The sequence below is a fragment of the Aplidium turbinatum genome, chromosome 17, assembly GCF_918807975.1.
Source record: "Aplidium turbinatum chromosome 17, kaAplTurb1.1, whole genome shotgun sequence".
Taxonomy (NCBI): Eukaryota; Metazoa; Chordata; class Ascidiacea; order Aplousobranchia; family Polyclinidae; genus Aplidium; species Aplidium turbinatum.
Window position 1 is genome coordinate 17,047,959 of NC_137488.1, and position 12,300 is coordinate 17,060,258.

Genomic DNA, 12,300 nt, shown 5'->3' on the forward strand with positions numbered 1-12,300 from the left:
CTACTGCATCTCCCAGTGTATTTGATGAATCGCTATATCTCTGTACTTGTGTACTTACACAAGGCCGCCGAGAGAAAGGAAGTGGCCACCCTACTCTCCTTAGTGCCAAAGGCTTAGCACAATGAGAACATTATCCTCTCATACCCGACACTTGAATCAAGTATGGGACACCTTTACCGTTATTGTACTTACTACTTCAACTGGGATAAGCAATAGGCAAACGAAACCACGGAAGACCAATACAAACTTTCATGCGAAGAGTTCGATCTCGTACAAGGCACAGCCCAAAAGAACTGCGATAGTTGGCTGAAAATGGCCGATTATGGAGACTTTTTATTGGCGCTATTTTTCACCCAACAGATGTAAAACAAATTATTATTATTTCAGCTTTTCCTGTTACTTGCCGATACTATCATGGACCACATCCCATGGATTGTCGGATTGTTAATTGGTTGGCTGCTGGTTGCGTCAAAGAAGGGTGGGATTATCCACCAAATGCTACAAGATGGCTAACCGATATATGGAATAAATTGACTTTGCGGTAAGTATGCTGTCATGACATGGCGTTGTTATTTGTGTCCGTTCCTGGCTTTGACGAGCTATCTCAGTGGTTTCCAATTTTTTGTGGGTAACCACTAACCACCCCTTTCAAACAATTATCAAACCTGTAAATCCTTATATTTATGCAACAAGCGTATCCATGAAGGAAAATTTTGTGGTCACTCAAATAGGCCTATATGAATTTTATTGCTTAATTTTTAGTGTTTAACGCATTCAATGACCCCCTTAAAAGTTTCCACAGACCCTTAGAGATCCGTAGACCCCAGTTTAGCCCCCAAAATATCAACATCAAAACAGCCAATTGGTTATTTTTGGAAGATCGTAATTTTGGTCATGATAATGTGGCGTTCCTATTTCTAGTCAGCACATATGAGTTGCTTATTAGAATTGTAAATTTTTTAGAGAATTGGCGGAAAATATGGAAAATATTATTCAGAAAGCTCTTAAACCTGAAGTTCCTTCGCAACATAGCTGCTTTGGAATGAGTAAGTACAGACAAATTTTTCATATTGAATTCAAAGACTAAGTTAAAGCCGTTTACTTTTATCTACGTAAACGGTGCAATTTAATGGATAATTTAAAACTTGACAAAAGTGTTATAGAAGGTGTCTGAAGTCCAGATTCAAACTACAGAATACATCATTTACATGTGATGTCTAAGAACAGTTCAGTTTGTTGTTCCTGACCACCACTGTAGAAGAAATACGTGAAATGACATAAGAGAGATTGATTCGCCTACAAATAAAGTTCGTGCCTAGGCAAGAAGGCCCCCTGTTAACCACTATGCATGCCATCTTACTTTCAAAATGATTGAAATAGATACTAAGTATAGAACGGATTTTGCTGCCAAGTACCTCTTTATACATTTTGTCGCTTCTATGTTACATTTTCTAGACCTCTGCAATGTTGAAGTAAGTATAGTTCCCTTTTAATGGTCAGAAACTGAACTGAATACTGTACTCAAGAGTGAAAAAGGTAGATAAAACGTTGTACTATTTTTATTTCAACGCCGTTATTTTATTTTTAGAGTTTCCAAAAGGTTGCCGGTATTACCGTGGGCCGCATAGAAAAGAATGCTACGAAACTTTATGGATCAGAGCCAGTTGTGTAAAAGCTGGTCTTCAATATCCTACTAATGCCACTGGACGTTTAAATCACACTTGGAATACCAAGAATCTACGGTAGGCTAGGTTTCATGCATAGAATTGAGATTGTGATCTGTTATAGCTTAATTTCTTTTGGCAGACCTCCAAATTATTAATTTTTGATCAGTTGTTGGATAACAAAACTTGAACTCAGATCACCGAAATATTACTTTTGTGTTTTGCCATTGCTATATCTGATTAGTTTGATTGGAAATTTTATGTATATTTACTCTTTGCCATTGACGTATTGTTTTGTATTCTATTTGAATAAGTGTGATCCTAATAACTTGGTTCTGCAAGAAACTGAAAGGGAGCGCTTAATTTTTCTTAGGTTATAGTTACTGTTATTGTGCTTTTTTTTTGTGTTTTTATATCACACACATTTATATAAGTTAATCAAATTACCATTAATGTAAATATCTTTGCCTATTGGTTTTACGTAAAATTATATCAGCAACTTCTTCAAGTCGAACCTTTCACTAAGCATTATTGTCGTTACATTGACACTGATTGTTGGGTTATGCATGTTGAAAGACCAGCAGATATAAGCAAACAGTTAGACGAAATTTCAAAATTAAATCGTCACTGAACTTTTCATTGAAAACCTTTCTTTAAATTCACCAATTTAAGGGAAAAGAACAGATTAGAGAAAGGGATTCTTGTACCTCTTATTTTACATTTTTTAAGGATTATTTGAAGATTTTTTTTTTACTCTTGCATTGCATATTTTTATTACTATTGAGTTTGGGAAACTAAATTCGATTTTAAAATTGCTCTGTTAACTCACAGTGAGGTTGAGGATCATATGTACAACTTATCGCGTAGAGCTGTTGCTCCAACACTGGAAGTGGATGCACAGCTTGATTGCTTTGGATTCAGTAAGCACGGATTATTGTAACTGCAAATTTTGATATCTAAATCAATCTTTTATTAAGCGTTGCTGTTGTACTGTAAGATATGATCTAGCAAATTTCTTGGCTGTAATAGCTTAATATATTGTGACACACATTACAGTAGTAACCCTAACGCTATGCATGAGATCGTGCGATGCTCACATACTACACGTTGTATACAATGTATAGTATAGTATACAACTTATCAAACTTATATTAATTAGTGGACTCGTATGAGTGCGCAATCTAATGTAACAAGAAACGATCTAACGTTATGCTCGTAGTTTTTAAAAAATTGTCACCCTTCTGTAAACTAGCTTTTGCGAGAAACTGCCAGATGTTTTAATTAATACGATTCTACTTAACATTCAACTCATGTTTTAACAGAATTTCAGAATGATTGCACCGCGTATAGAGGACCTCATTCGACTGATTGCTTTAAAACACTTTTTAAAGAAGTTGGGTGCGTTAGGCAAGGACGAGATTACCCAACGGTGGTCAATGCGTCCAAAAAAGCGGGCTGGAACGGAATGAATTTAGTGTATGTGGACTCAATTCAGCATGCTTGTAAAGATTATGTGTTTAACCCGCTATATCGGGGATAGATAGGTTATGTGTGCATTGACACTGGACAAATCTGCTAAATTATTCGAAAGGATATTTGAAGAGTGGTACCCCACAGAACTTGAAAATTGCTAAAAAATGTTTTTCATAGCTCGAAGCTGCAGTTTTTTGTCTGACTCTCAACAAGAGGTTGTCAGAACGTTGTGATAACAAGCCCCTGAAGAGGTTCATATGAAAAACTGCAGGTGCGAGCTGTAAAAACCTTTTCGCTATATAGCCTACGTAGTTAGTTATTCATCTGGCATGTTTGAATCAAAATTTTACAACTACTATACAATTAAATATTAACAGATCAAATAAAAGCTATCTATGTTTGTATTGCAAAGTTTTAAATTTGACTGCTTGCAGGGAAGTAATACATACCATGGGGAACGTGACCAAGATGGCAAATTACCCAAATCTTCATGTTTCCTCTCAACAAGCCTGCTTTGGAATAAGTATGTGACACAAGTGTATACTTTGTGCTACTTAGGAGCATCTAGTTCAAGTTTTATTTATAAATGTGTTTTTATAAGCGTTATAAAGGGAAATTTAAACTCTGGTTATAATTTAGAGTATCTTGAAGAAAAAGCGATAGCGAATTTCATATCACAAGATTGTAGTCAAGTGGATCATTTAAAATGTACTTATGTTCTTAGATTATCCCAAACACTGCCATTTCTATAGAGGCCCCCACCCTGTCCCTTGTCTTATAACATTGTGGATAAGGGCTGGCTGCATTAAGGAAGGATATGATTGGCCGATGAACATCAGTGACCGAAAGAACGCAACTCTACAACGCATGACCTTGGTGTAAGTTTGCGGCAACACTGTCTTCCTAGGTTGCATGTATATTGTATATTCTCTATGTGTTCCTTGTTCCTTGTTGGGTAACGTGTTTACCGGTCCAGCGCAACCATGTAGTAAGTATGCCCAAACTTTAATCTTAGTTCAACCGAAAACCTTAAGTAGTTTAACCTAAACTTCAAACTAAATATAAAAGAAAGCTTAGTGCCATGGGTATTAGGTTTTGCAATGACCAAGTGAACCGAAACACGTATCGATTCCATTACTACCCTAATGTCCTAGGTAAAAAAGTAGTTTAAGTTCTAAAAATTTTTATTTGTTTTCCATTTCACTTAATGAGAACATTCGATCTAGTCATACTTGATCAGGCAAGTATAACTTTTTTTATTTATTTCTCATTGGATGTGTGTTATGAATTCCATACCTACTCTTGATATATCAATACCAATGATTTAAGTTTGTCAAAACTATAACATTTTTTATTACGTAGTTGTCTTTATTGTGCAAATTAAAAAACATTATTTATCTTGGAATGATTCCAAATATTTTTCAGCGAGGTAGAAGCGGCATACCGTAACCTGTCTACCCAATCCAAATTTCCTCAATGTGTTACATTGGCTCAAAGAGAATGCTACGGAATGAGTAAGACACTGCATTCTAGTATGAAAGTTAGGATTAGAAAGTTTATTAGCTGCTTGCCTGACGTTTCATTTTTACATTTATATTATCCAGTACTGATAAAAAATTATCGATTATTTCTCAGAAACTTTTAAGTAAAGTCACATAGTTACGTCGCTTTAGTTTTAAATTCAATTATTATCAAGAAAAGGTACAAAGAAAAGTACCAAAAAATCAATTAAAGTTTTTAAAATAAGTTTTTTACTGTTCTATACGTTATGTCGCGGCTGAATTCTGTAAATCGCGAAACGTTTTATCTACTTTATAAACCATAAGTTGCATTATTTTACGGAATTAATTAAGAAAAACTTTCTCTTTTTACACCTAACATTTTCTAAATTCTTAAGGCTTGTAATCATACTCTCCAAGTTTAACCGAAAAACGTCCAGTTTGTACAGTGGTTAAGCGTCAGACTCAAGATCAGGCAGAGCTGGTTCAACTCTTGGAGTGTGCGCTTGAGCAACGCATTTTCAAGGACTCCATTCAGCAGCACCTATTGGATGAAATCACACACAGACAACAATACTTCAACAAATGTAGAAACTTTTCTTTGCCAATCTCGGTAACCGCCCTGCGTCAGTGATTTAAAACCTCTACCAGTATACAAAACTACCAGGAATAACCAATCAAGGCTTTGTTAGCCCAAAGATAAGATTCAAACCAACCATGCTTCCACTAACTTATTTAGCAGTTTTCTTATCAAATCCTCAATACGCTTTTAAATGCAGAATTTCCTAACGGATGCAAGGACTTCTGGCCTCCACATACGTTAGATTGCTACACCACAATATTTTTGGCTGCTGGATGCGTTCCCGAAGGTTGGGAATATCCTGGAACACAAGCCTCCCCGGGGAATTTGACGACTCCGGAGAGAACTCGCTTGAAAACACTCACTCTCTTGTAATGCCCTAATTCATTGTACTAAACTTGTGAAGAAATTTTTTATTTTTTAAAAATTATTCCATTAAATATAAATCAATAACTTAATTATTCGTATTATTGCCCATACTGTTACGCACAATTAAATTTATCAAAACTACTCGTATTGTTATATATTTACAATATTTCTTGTGTTGATGTGAGCATAATTGCATAACAGACATAATTGTATTCCTAAATACAGCACCGGTAACGATAGACAATGTATGCTTACGTTATTTGAGGTGGCTGCTGACTAGATGACCGCTTGGTCTTTTCGCAGTTTCCTCGTCATATGACACACAACAGATTATTCACTATTGCATGTTTTGTGTTCTTTTCATGTTTGTGTTGGTGGCAAATAATTAAACGGATTGATTGATTATTGTAATAAATACATACACGAATAACATACAACTCCAACAACAGTAACACCACACTAAACACAAACCACAATTACCATAATTGTGCTTTGACGAAACCTACATCTTTATCTCACTTCAATCAGCAAAAAATATCAAGTTCATGAAAATTATGCAACAAAACTTAAATGGACATTCTTGGAATGGACGATTCTTGAACAAAACTTAAATGGAAACACTAGCGCAGTTTTCCTTTTTAGAAAAGAACTGTTTGATATAGTTGCTCGGTAAATTATTTATTAAACAGATAGCTGAAGAAACCTATGCTGTACATTCTTCAATTCTGTTTGAAAAAGGCGAAATTGCTTCTATAGTGAAATGGATTCTGAGAAAGTTATGAGATTTTATTGCTGTGAAGTATCTGCAATTGAATAGAACAAATTTATGTTTACTAATCAAAAGTTTTAAAAGCAAAACGAAACAGTTTTAGTTAAATGTGCGGGTTACTTTCCTTATTTCATTGCGTCGTCAGATTGCAAAAATTCAATCGTGATTCTTGATGTTATTTTTTAGCCAAATTCAAGATTACATGCTGTATTTAAATCAGAGATCAATATACCCACGCCTAGTGGAACGGGGACAAAAAGACTGCTTTGGGATGAGTATGTTTTTTGTTTCTTTTTTAAATTTGTCTTGTTTGCAAGGTTTGAATTAGTTGACACTGCAAATTACGAAGATCATTTATAGAAGGTAAGATAAACGGTAAAAGAAATAAAGGCCGACCAAAAATTATTTGTACAACAAACATCACTAAATGGACAAAATTAAGTTATAAAAGTTCCGTATGAACAGCTCATGGTCAAAAATAATGGCGCATTGTATACAACCCTCTACACGAGGAAGGTACATCCTAATGATGATGATAATGTAAATTACATTAATGATGTCAGTAATTTACTATTATGCTATTAGTTTGCAGAAATGGATGTTCTTTCTGGCAGTCAGCACAAGGCTGTACTAGCTAGAGCAGCGAGTAGTTTGCGATTCGCCAACCATAATTGTGTAGCCTCCATGCTAGCCATTAAGACTTCCAATCAACTATACGTTTATCGGCTACGGAAAAGCACGCCATTAGATGTTGAATACAATCGAATTTTGTGACAGAATTCTGTATGAAACCTTTTCAAATATGTTGTGAAAGAGTGCTTTCACCCATTCACGAGCATAGCATACAGTAGCCTACTTGAGTAGATTCAATGAATCATATTCAGTCCAATTATTGGAAACTCTCTGATTTTTTTTAACACAATGCACTGACTTGAGCATTAACACAATTTTAAAGTGCTTAGGGCATTTTATGACACAATGGCTTTTTAAATCGTTTTTTTTTAACATGTTCTGTCAATGTAGATGAAAAATCTTTCCTATTAACGTAATTTTGTAACGTAATAACGAAAAGCGTATAACGTATTAACGTAATTTTGTGCAAAAATGGTTATTACATAGAATTTCCTGATGGATGCATATATTATCGAGGACCTCATCCCGAGGTCTGCCTTACAACTCTTTGGATAAAGTCCGGATGCATTGAAAGAGGCCATGATCATCCAAGCAACATCAGTGACATGAAAACTAGACAATGGAACAAACTAACTTTGCGGTAAAAGAGTCGCGAAAACTTGTATCTTAATGTCACAACAATTACTTTCAGTAATCAAGTATAGTAAGCGGTAGATAGCTGCCTGGTGTGATAAACTTTGAAACGCCTAATTGAAGATTTTATTCACTGAAATACAAAAACACATAACAATAAGTAGTAACGATAAACTAATGTGCCAGAGGCGCCGCGCGCTTCTTTAAATTAAGCGAGCCAATCACGATGTTGGCAAGACGTAAATATCACTTCTGGTACTTCATATCAATAACCGGCTTTCATTGATTTTAATATGATTTTTTTTGTTAGTCATGTCTTTTTTTGAAATATTTTTTTATAAAATTGCTTGCTAAAAATTTCAAATTTTGAAATAAATATTGCGTCAACGATAACTTCAATACTCATCTTGGCAGGTGACCGTGGAAAAATGAAGCGGTTTATATCGCCATTCTTGACTCATCGTTATTTATTACAGTGTATTTTGTGTTGTTAATTTTCAGTGAGCTATCTGCACTGTTCAAAGGAATTATAACGAATGCAACGTATCCTCCCTTGCACATACCATCACAACTGTCATGTTTTGGAATAGGTGAGAGTTTAGAGGTTATCTCATATGCAATATACAGGAAATTTGGTCAAATATAGTTATTATTCAAGTATGGTCCTTACTCAAATAAAATTCTATTTGAATAAGGACCTTCTGATGATCCCCATTTCAGGGTGAAACAGGCTGTATAGGTTGTAGAGAATAATAACTATATTTGATGTAATTCGCTCTGCTTGGCTTTTTGCTTGGCATTGAGCACTTTTTGTAGTATTTATTGTTCAAAGGAAATTTGTAATATTCTTAGTTTTCATTGAAACATGTTGTAAACGTTTACTCATTTTTCTGGTAATTTATCATTTAAATCTATAGGTGCAACGATTTTTCTGCTGCCTACCTTAGGGTTATAAACGGGCGTTTTGTTTTCCATCATAAGGGATATCATGTAACATCTCATTATTAATATTCTGAATAAATAAAATTGCTAAAAAAGCGCTCTATATAAATATTTATAAAAGCTAGTGAAGTTAAACCTAAACTTGGCCCAAAATTGTAAATTAAAAAAAAATGATACTGATCCAAAAATGTTAGTTCGACCTATAACTCTGACACTGCTCCAAAAAATGTGTTTATGCGCTTTTCCATTGCAGGGTTTGCTCCAGGCTGTCGTTACTACAGAGGTCCCCACTCTGATGCCTGCTTGTTAGAACTATGGAAAAGAGGAGGTTGCATCAAAGAAGGTTACCAATGGCCTGGCAACCGAACCAATCCAGAGAATCTTACTTACAATGCGTTAAATCTTTAGTAAGTTTTAGCTGAAAATTACTATTTTTATATCACCAGCATTAAATTCTACAGTAAGCTCTTTGTTAGTTTTTGTTTGAAACATAATAATATTTTCAACTAGAAACCGTTGAAATGAAAAAGACAAGTGTTTCCCTGTAACCAATGCTGGTCCATTTTACATGTTGCAACGTTTGCATACATTGAATCAACACAAAAGAGACCAATTTCGCTAGCTGGGTTCTTAAGCAAGAAAACTTTGCATCCTGTTTATATCACTTTGTTACCACCCTAACGTATTCTCGTCGCTTTACTTAAGAAAAACAGAATAAGTATAAAATAATAAGCTTGTGTAAAATCGAACCAAGATCTGCAGGTAACAGTGGCTGAAACGTCAACGAGTTATACTGAGCTGGTTGTTCAAGTACTTTGACATTTTAAGTAGTGTCTTTATTCTTAGAGATTGGAATTATACCGTCGTCCGCCCCGTTAGCTCAGTGGTTACCCGCCCGGCTCAAGATCACGTGGCACTGGTTCGACTCTCTGGGTGTGCGCTTGAGCAACGCATTTCAGGACAGCTCTCCATTCAGTGGCACCTAATGAATGGAATAATTCCCCGGCAACAACATTTCAACAATCGGAAACTTCACTCTGTCAATCTCTGTAACCGGCTCTTCGTCAAAAGCCTCTACAAGTATGCGAAACTACCTGGAATAACCTAACATGGATTTGTCAGTCCGAGGATAAAGATTCAAAACCAACCGTGTATCAATACGCCGCATTGGGATGTTCGTTTCGAGTGCTGATGATCAAAATTAATTTTTCAGTGATCACGAAGAATTTGTGAAAAACCTTACAGAGAAAGCTTTATCACCAGATGTGGCAGCACAGAAGGGTTGCTTTGGTTTAAGTAAGGCTCGAACAGTTGATCAATGGTTTCAATAGCGCTGTGTGAATGAATTGTCTTTTGTGTATAAACTAATAGAAACTAATCTATTGCTACGAAACGAAATATCGAAACGAAATAGAAACTTTCGAAACGAAATAGAAACTTTCGAAACGAAATATCGAAACGAAATAGAAACTAATCTATTGCTCATCTTTTAGAATTTCCAAAAGGATGTCGATTTTATCGAGGGCCTCATTCTGAGACCTGCCAGATAACCATCTGGCTTAAACGGGGATGCATCAAAGAAGGTTGGAAATATCCTAGCAACATTACAGACAGTGAGAACAGAACCATTAACAAAAAAGACTTGCGGTAATTTTATGTATGATCTTAATGGTGCAGTAACATTAATGTGTTTTCATGTGACGCTGTGTCCCTGACAGACATTCGTTGCTCTCGGCGGTTAACAAAGCCGGCAGTGTTACAGACCAGCATTCGAGATCTTGCCCAGAGAAGTGTTGTGTTTTTCCGTGCTTGATTAAAACTTTACTGATTAACAGCGGTTTTGTTGTTCTTTTGGTTCGACAAGTTTAAGTGTAAAACGTGATTATTTTTGGCTAATTAATTAATAAAGTGGTTTGTGACAAAAATATGATTTCAACCCAATTGAATTACGCTTTCATTTACCTATGGACCCTTATATGCAAATTTGCTGTCAAATTCTGTATGATTATTTTATTATCATATTGATTCTTTTCTAGCACTAGTTGCAACGTTTATCGGATGAAATTGAAAGTAAAAGCAACAAAAAACAGGTTGATTTATTGCTTCACTGACGTTTCGCGCACTATGACAATGCGCATCCTCAGAGCGAATAAATGGTGCGCGAAACGTCAGTGAAGCAATAAATCAACCTGTTTGTTGTTGCTTTCACTTTCATCAGATGAACGTTGCAACTAGTGCTAGAAACTATAATTGTACTGATGAACACCCAATTTTATCAGTATTCATATTCATTCTTGTTATGTCTAATGCTCTCGTCATATTAAACTTATCTTTGTATCTCAGTGGCGTGCAAGATTATTTCTCTGACACAAATTCGGATGCGATATCTCCGAAGTTGGTCAAGCAATCACAACTGGACTGCTTTGGAATATGTAAGATGATTGTAATCTTAGTCAAGCAATGCCTTGTTGACAGTTTTAGTACCGGTATCAACGTTAGCAGCAAGGCTTACTTGAAATAGACATGCTGCTTGCTTTCTCACCACCCATGCAATATACAGGGTTCTATTATACCAGAAATTGAACAATGAAATGATGTCATTTTTATAAAATCTCTGTCAGACTGTTAGCAGAAGTGTGCCAAACGTTACAAATCAGACCGTACGTATAGTTGTCCATGGTCAAATGTTATAATCTTGTTGGTCTCGTTCTATTGGTGGTGAAAACTGAATGCCATAGCTTCAGTTTAGTTTATTTTTATTTCTGACTATCACGACAAAAAAATATTTAAGCTAAACATAGCAGAAGTCTACAAAAGGAAGAAGTTTTCTTGTTAGTATGCTTATGATGTTTTATGACTGCTGCAATCAGCGGCCTTTTTAAATAATTGTCTTCGGAGTTCTGAATCCGTGATGTTTGCTAACGAAATACATCGTGCCATCACACATTTTCACTCTAGGATAGACCGTCACAGACTAAACAAATGACCTTCATAAACAGTAGTCCATTGTCATTACTCATTTTTGTTGATGATAACCTATCTAAGCATATTTGGTTTAGGGGTTTATGTTTTAGAATTGGGGTTGCTTATCGATTCACCCTTACCCAGTTAAAAACCTAAGGGTCGTAAGCGGTTAAATTTGCACATGATATTTTGAGAAATGTTGAGATTGCATGACAAAGTAAGATCAAACCTCTTGGGACACACAGCTCTATCATTGAAACAGTATACCGAATCTGTGCCTGGTGAATGTTGACTTTGGTTTGTTTAAAATGTGCTCACTTGAACTGAGCTTTATGAATATGTTTAGACTTTCCACAACACTGCTTGTTCTATAGAGGAAAACACGAATTAGATTGTCTCATCACCATCTGGCGAAGAGTGGGCTGCATAGACGTAGGTTTCGGCGGACCCCCTAATTTAACCACACCGGAGAAGGATCATTATAACACCATGAATTTAGTGTGAGTATCAGATTTTAACGCAATAAGTCATTGGTTAATGGTAAAATGAGTGTGTTTATGGAAGGCAAATTTTGAATTGGCCGCAAGCGATAGTTGTAGTTGCACGGAAATGGTTTTACACGAACTCAACCTCGCTATATGACGATTGTATCCAACTTTACGACCTTCTTCTTCTTGCTTGTGAGGCAGCAATTCAAGCAACATCTCCCAATTGTTGCAACCAGTGCAATGTCTTCATATCAGGGTCTATGAGATCCCCATGTTCTGCTTTACG

General features: G+C 35.7%; 1 long non-coding RNA gene across 1 annotated transcript; it reads left to right on the forward strand.

Moving 5' to 3' along the window:
• Nucleotides 1-10,197: 10,197 nt before the first annotated feature.
• Nucleotides 10,198-11,912, forward strand: LOC145786104 (uncharacterized). The gene is made up of 3 exons (XR_014291271.1): nucleotides 10,198-10,209; nucleotides 10,906-10,994; nucleotides 11,873-11,912. It is a non-coding gene; the product is annotated as an uncharacterized LOC145786104 (long non-coding RNA).
• The last annotated feature ends 388 nt before the right edge of the window (nucleotides 11,913-12,300 follow it).